The sequence below is a fragment of the Theropithecus gelada genome, chromosome 2, assembly GCF_003255815.1.
Source record: "Theropithecus gelada isolate Dixy chromosome 2, Tgel_1.0, whole genome shotgun sequence".
In the NCBI taxonomy this organism is placed as follows: Eukaryota; Metazoa; Chordata; class Mammalia; order Primates; family Cercopithecidae; genus Theropithecus; species Theropithecus gelada.
Genome location: NC_037669.1, coordinates 106,828,761 through 106,835,580, shown reverse-complemented (window position 1 = coordinate 106,835,580; position 6,820 = coordinate 106,828,761). Strand labels below are relative to the sequence as shown.

The 6,820-nt window shown below is 46.7% G+C and overlaps 1 protein-coding gene across 2 annotated transcripts in view; it reads left to right on the top strand.

Annotated features, from left to right (window-relative positions):
- The first annotated feature begins 342 nt into the window (after positions 1-342).
- Positions 343-6,820, top strand: part of YEATS2 (YEATS domain containing 2) — a 115,421-nt gene continuing 108,943 nt past the window's right edge. For both annotated transcript variants that reach the window (XM_025376580.1, XM_025376581.1), the window contains exon 1: positions 343-530. The gene's annotated coding sequence lies outside the window, so the exon portion shown is untranslated. The remainder of the gene's footprint in view (positions 531-6,820) is intronic.

Below are 6,820 nucleotides of genomic sequence, written 5' to 3'. Positions count from 1 at the left end.
CCCAGCACTTAGCAGATGGGTTGGGACAAAGATGGCACACACAAAAATCATTGTTACTATTGTAATTAATAGGGAAGCTCATACATGCCGGCAGAATGAATATTCTGTCAAACTTGGGGTTGAAATTCGCCACCTTCTGGGGCAGAAAAGTGATGGACAACCATGCCTTTGCGAGAATCGACGCCCACACTGCCCAGGAAGTGGCCTCGCGGGCCGGGGTCGCAGCCTGGACCAGCCCCGCCCCGCCCCGCCCTCATCCCTGCGAGCTCCGCCCCGAGGCCGCGCGCGCGCGCGCCGCCGCCACCGCCGCCACCGCCGCCGCCGCGCGCGCCCCGACGCGCCCGGCTGCTGACGTGCGGGGCGGAACGGGTCGGGCGGGTTCCACTGATCTGTGTGCTTCCGCGGGCTGCGGGGGTCGCTGGGGCCTCGTGGCTGGCAGCTCCGCGGGGCTTCGCCCGCTCCGTCACCTCGCTCTGCCCTCTCGCGGCGCCCGGCGGGGCCCGCGCTGCAGCTGGAGACCCGGAGAAAGGGTGAGTGTTGGCGGGCGCAGGAAGGGACCGCGCGGGCGCGCGCCCTGCTGTCTGGGGCATTGTTTGGGCGGGGGCGGCGCGGGCACGTGCGCGCCCCTCCCCCATCGGCCGGCTGCGCCGCGGCGGGACCCGGTGAGGCCCCGGGCCCGAGGGGAGGGCAGGGAGGATCCCAGGTGCGGGCCGAGGAGCCGCAGAAGCGGGAGCCTGGAATCAGAACGTGAGTTGGGGGCTTCCTCTTCAGCGGGGCGCTCCGCTGAGGGGATGCGGGTCCCCGAGCCGCAGCGGCCGGAGGTTTCGGGATGTTAAGCTCTTGGCCTTGGAGGCAAGATTTGGCCCCAGGACCAGAAAGTCGTGGGTTTACCGAAAGGATCCTGGAATGCCCCTCCAACCTGTCGCCATCCCCACCGGCCCTCCCGGGATGGAGGGGAGGGGTTAGAGAGGCTTTGGGGTTCCAGGGAGGGGGCCGGGGCCAACGCGCCGGAGCTGCGGGCAGTGCGGGGCGGAGTGGAAGCCTCGGAAAGTGAGGACTCCTGCAGGAAAGGCTGGCTTGGAGGGCTGTGGCCAGACTGCAGAAGACAATGAGGTTCTCCCCATCATGAATGTGATTATGTTAAGAAATGGAAAGCAGAGAAAGAGAAATGCCATCAGCGATCTTATAGGCCTGACACATCATTTTTTTAGTTTGATGTTTGCTAGTATTTTCATCTAAGCCTTCAGCAGTTACAGAGTTGACCCACGTTTTCCATTTCTCGCTGACATGTACAAAATGCGCCATAATATCATATAGTATTCAGCAATATCATTTCCCCTTAATGAGTAGAGAGTATTCAGCGTAGAAAAATTTAAAAATACAAGCAAAGCAAGAGAAAAATGCCCGCAGTTTTACGGTCTAGAGATATTACCCTTGGATGTGTATTCCTGTTTGTGTATACTCTTTAAAAGATAGGGCAGATAATGCTCTGATTAGGAGTTTAGTTTTTCCGGGAAACCTTTGAAGGTTTTGAGAAGGCGAGTAGCATAATCCGACTGCTATGTAGAGGAAGAGGGCTGGGGAGGAACCTACGAGGTCAGTTACTGTGCTCTTTACGGTAGCTTAGACTAGGCCCATGGCAGGGAGATGGGGAAGTGTAAACAAATTTTTAAGTGTTTTGAAGGTAGAATGAACAAGACTTGGAAATGAATTGGTGAGGGAATGGTGGGAGTCTTTGCTTTTTTGATTTTTGTTTTGAGCACCTGAGTGAATGGTGGTGCCGTTTACAGAGATGAAGAATGGAAGAGAGAAATTTGAGGTGGGAAAAACATCGAAATTTATTTTGGATGTATTAAATTTTAGATGCTTATTAGTTATGAAGTCGGTGTGTTGAGGCAGTTGGATGTAGAGGGCTGGAACTCAAGGAAGAGAGAGGCTAGAGCTAGAGATAAAAATCGGAGTGGCTGGGCGCAGTGCTCACACATGTAATCCCAGCACTTTGGGAGGCCGAGGCAGGTCGCTTGAGCCCAGAAGTTCTAGACCAGCCTTGGCTACAAGGCAGGATACCGTCTCTTTAAAAAAAAAAAAAAAAAAAATTGGAGTGATCAGTACATAGATGACATTCAAAGGTATGGTGCTGTGTGAGATCACTGAGGGGAAGAGTGAAGAAGTGAAAGGGGCTCAGACACTCACATACCTCTAGGTCTGGCAGAGGAAGAAGGTTGAGGAAAGGACACAGGAAACAGCAAGTGAGGTAGGAGAAAAAGCTGGTATCATGGCAGCCAAAAGAGGTATTTCTGGAAGATGTTGAATTGGTCCTTTTATCAGGGCTTCTGGGATGTTCATTAAAGTTGTCAATTGGATTTGGCAACACAGAAGTCATTGGTTTTGGTCATTGGTCTGCCTGTCCATAGTTCTGGAAGTGGGAGGTGGGAACCAGACTAGAATAGTTTAATGGGATGTGAGGAAATGAAACTAATGAGTGCAAATTAGAAAAAAATGCCCCTATTTCCATCTGCGCCAAAACTAAACTGGATCGATGAAAAATGGTGTCTTGTGTTTTTTTCATTTATTGATTACTAGTATGTTTGAACATTTTTTTCACATTTATTGGCTATTTGCGAATTTCTTTTCTTGTTCTCTGGCATCTTTTGTTATTTCCTAATTGATTGTCAAAGGTTCTTTAGATATTAAAAATAGGTAGCTTGACATACAGCATTCAGAGCTCTCCCCACATGTTTTTCAGTTTCCAATGCTTCATGTTCATTCAGCGGATGCATGATAGTTTGCGGTGGGTTATTTTTTATTATAACATCCATAGGAAGAGGAGAACTAACATTTACGTTGTAGATCTCTGAGTGCAGCCCACGTATGATGTACATTGCTCTGTATTTCCTTAGGATAGATTCTCAGAAATAGTTGGTCCTGTCCTCTTCTCATCAACCATGGATTTTTACTTGAATGTTCATTGCCACGTTCTTGGATTGTTCCGCATCTCCCTGCCTTTGGTCCTGCTCTGCTTTCAGTCTGTTTTCTATCATGATAGAAAGTAGATGGTGGGAGTTGATGCAGTTTTCTCACAGAAAACAAGGCTTATGAAGCAGATTTTTTCTTTTTTTTCTTTTTCTTTGTGTTTTTTTTTTTTTTTTTTTGGAGACAGGATCTCAATCTGTTGCCCAGGCCGGTGATCCCAGCTAGTTGGGAGGCTGAGGCAGGGGAATTGCTTGAACCTGGGAGGTGGAGGTTGCAGCGAGTGGAGATCGCGCCACTGCACTCCAGCCTTGACGACAGGGGGAGACTTCGTCTCAAAAAAAAAAAAAAAAAAAGGCGGATACAAAAAGCCACGTGCTGTATGATTCTGTTTATATGAAATGTCCAGAAACAGGCAAGTTTATCGACACAAAAAGTAGTTGCCAGAGGTTGAAGGGAGAGGAGAATTGAGAGTGACACTTAAGAGGTAAGCGGTTGCTTTTTGGAGTGATGAAAACATTATGGAATTACATAGTGGTGATTGTTGTGCAACTTGGTGAATATATTGAAATCCACTGAATTGCACACTTTTAAGTGGTGTGTGTGTGTGTCTATATATATATATATATTTTTTTTTTGAAATGGAGTCTTGCTCTGTTGCCCAGGCTGGAGTGCGGTGACACTATCTCGACTCACTGCAAGCTCCGCCTCCTGGGTTCACGGCTTTTCCTGCCTCAGCCTCCTGAGTAGCTGGGACTACAGGCACCTACCACCATGCCTGGCTCTTTTTTTTTTTTGTATTTTTATTAGCGATGGGGTTTCACCATGTTAGCCAGGATGATCTCGATCTTCTGACCTCGTGATCTGTCTGCCTTGGCCTCCCAAAGTGCTGGGATTACAGGCTTGAGCCACCGGGCCCGGCTGGTCAATATATATGTTTTTTGAGACAGGGTCTGTCTCTGTTGCCCAGGCTGGAGTGCAGTGATGCAACCATAGGTCATTGCAGCCTTGAATTCCTGGGCTCAAGTGATCCTCCCACCTCAGCCTACCAAGTAGCTGGGACTACAGGTACACACCACCATGCCCAGCTAATTTTTTTCTTTTTATTTTTCAGTAGAGACAAGGTCTCCCTATGTTGTCCAGGCCGGTCTTAAACTCCTGGGTTCAAGCAGTCCTGCTTTGGCCTTCCAAAGTGCTGGGATTACAGACACATGAGCCACCACGCCTGGCCTAAAACAGTACGTTTTAAGTTATGTGAATTATATTTCAATTAAAAAAGTGTATCCACACTCTCAAATTAAAACTTGAAAACAAAATACATAACAATCGCCATTAAAAGCACTGTGGGTAAAGTTGAAGTGCCTCCCCACTGCATTCTCCTCACCCTCAGCTTTCCTTACAGCCACTTAACAGGTTCCCCCACAGGTCACTCCTCAGACAAGCAGGATAAACAGCCCTTGCCTAGAACTAGTTCTACCTCTCCATGGCTGCAGTCATCAAAGTTCACATGCCTGAACATCTTACAATTACTTTCCAGTGGGCTCATATTTCACCTCTACCTTCTCCGCTTGCTGAAATGCTCTTCATCCTTCAAGAATCAAATTCCAACTCATCCATGAAGTAAACTCCAGCCTTTGAAAGCTTTTTTCCCCCCCTAACTGCCACAGGACAGACGATATGGAAACAGTCTGCTTCAGGCCAGGCGCGGTGGCTCATACCTGTAGTCCCAGCACTTTGGGAGGCCGAGGCGGGCGGATCATCTGAGGTCGAGAGTTCGCGACCAGCCTGGTCAACGTGGTGAAACCCCATCTCTACTAAAAATACAAAAATTAGCTGGGTGTGGTGGTGTGTGCCTGTAATCCCAGCTACTTGGGAGTCTGAGGCTGGAGAATCACTTGAACACGGGAGGCAGAGGTTGCAGTGAGCCAAGATTGTGCCATTGCACTCCAGCCTGGGCAACAGTGAGACTCTGTCTCAAAAAATTAAAAAAAAAAGAATTTACCTTAAAAATCTCAAAACCCTTAAACATCCCACATGTCTCATTCTTCCAGAAAAAGTATGTTGAACCGGTGGGGTAAAGGAATGGTAGAAGCTGGGCGTGGTGGCTTAGGCCTGTAATCCCAGCACTTTGGGATTCCTGATCACCAGAGGTCAGGAGTTTGAGACCAGCCTGACCAATATGGTGAAACCCCGTCTCTGCTAAAAATACAAAACAATTAGCCAGGCGTGGTGGTGTGCGCCTGTAGTCCTAGTTACTCGGGAGACTGAGACAGGAGAATTTCTTGCACCCGGGAGGCAGAGGTTGCAGTGAGCCGAGATTGCGCCACTGCACTCCAGCCTGGGTGACAGAGCAAGACTGTCTCAAAAAAAAAAAAAAAAAAAAGGAATGATAAAAGTTACCTAAAGTCAGCTGTCCAGGTGCATTAATGGATAGAAGCAGTGGCATGGATAATTTAGAAGAGCTGTTTCATCCTACACTCTTCTGTGTGCTAGTTTGCAAGGTTGTAGACAGAGTGCTGGCCAGAATGGATTCTGGGGGCTGACCATATTAGCAAATTGTGTAGTCTTAAAGCCGTTTTATTTATAGGAAAGTTGATGTTTTTGACCTGGAAATATGTAAGACTGAAATAATGAGACAGTGTTTTTGAGCTCAGCTGTCTTTTGCTCAGCTCTTTACATGTCATATTAGAAATGTCCCACATCATATCAGTCCTCCTAATGACCAGACCTCTCAGCTTCTCACCATTCAGGTCCAGTATAAAATTGTGATTATTTTTACATAAAGACCTGTTTTTGTTTTGGATACCAGATGAGTTAAAGAAAAAGTGATAGGTTAGCCAACAAATGGGAACATATTCAAAAGGTTTTGTGTGTCAGACCTGACTTAGAATAATTAGCATAGCATTTTTTTTTTTTTTTTTTGTCAGTACTAACTCTGGCGAGAATCAGAACAGAATCTTCTCTCTCCTAGAGTTCCCTTGGTCTGAGTCTTTCCTTTAACATAGGTTGGTGCAAAAGTAGTTGCGGTTTTTACTTTTGCACCAACCTAATAGATAACTTCTTATTGCTTCTGTTATAAAATGAGCATAATTTGGGAAAGACGGTCAGGTGTATTTTATTTTTTCAGTTCTTTGTATCAATGGGAGGTGACAGTGTTATGAGTAGTGTTTAAATAAGTGGAGAAATTTAAATTGACATTGAAATACACATTTTGGTTCTTTTTATAGGGCTTCTGCATGCCTAATGATTTTCTCAGTATAATATTAAAATGAATATGTATTCTTAGAGTGTACATTGAACAGTCTTTGGGAAGCATGGATGGTGTTGGGGTGAAGCTGCTGCCATATTTAGTTTTCAAAATAGAATTCATGAAGTGGATCATATGTATTTGGATTATTGAAAGTCAGTTTCATTAAAATATACCTAAAGGGGCCACGCGTGGTGGCTCATGCTTATAATCCCAGCACTTTGGGAGGCTGAGGCAGGCGGATCACCTGAGGTCAGGAGTTCAAGACCAGCCTGGCCAACATGGCGAAACCCTGTCTCTAGTAAAAAAAAAAAAAAAAAAAATCAGCCAGGTATGGTGGCAGGTGCCTGTAGTCCCAGCTACTCAGGAGACTGAGGCAGGAGAATCACTTGAACCTGGGAGGCAGAGGTTGCAGTGAGCCAATACTGCATCACTGCAATCCAGCCTGGGCAACAGAGTGAGACTCTATCTAAAAAAAAAAAAAAAGCTTTCTAAAGCTCCAACAGTCGGCTTGTGTAGTACAAATCACCTTCATTCTGGATCTTTGGTTTTAGGATTTAGCCTTTGTTAATTCTGCTTGTTTCTTTTTCTGTTGCTGGCAAT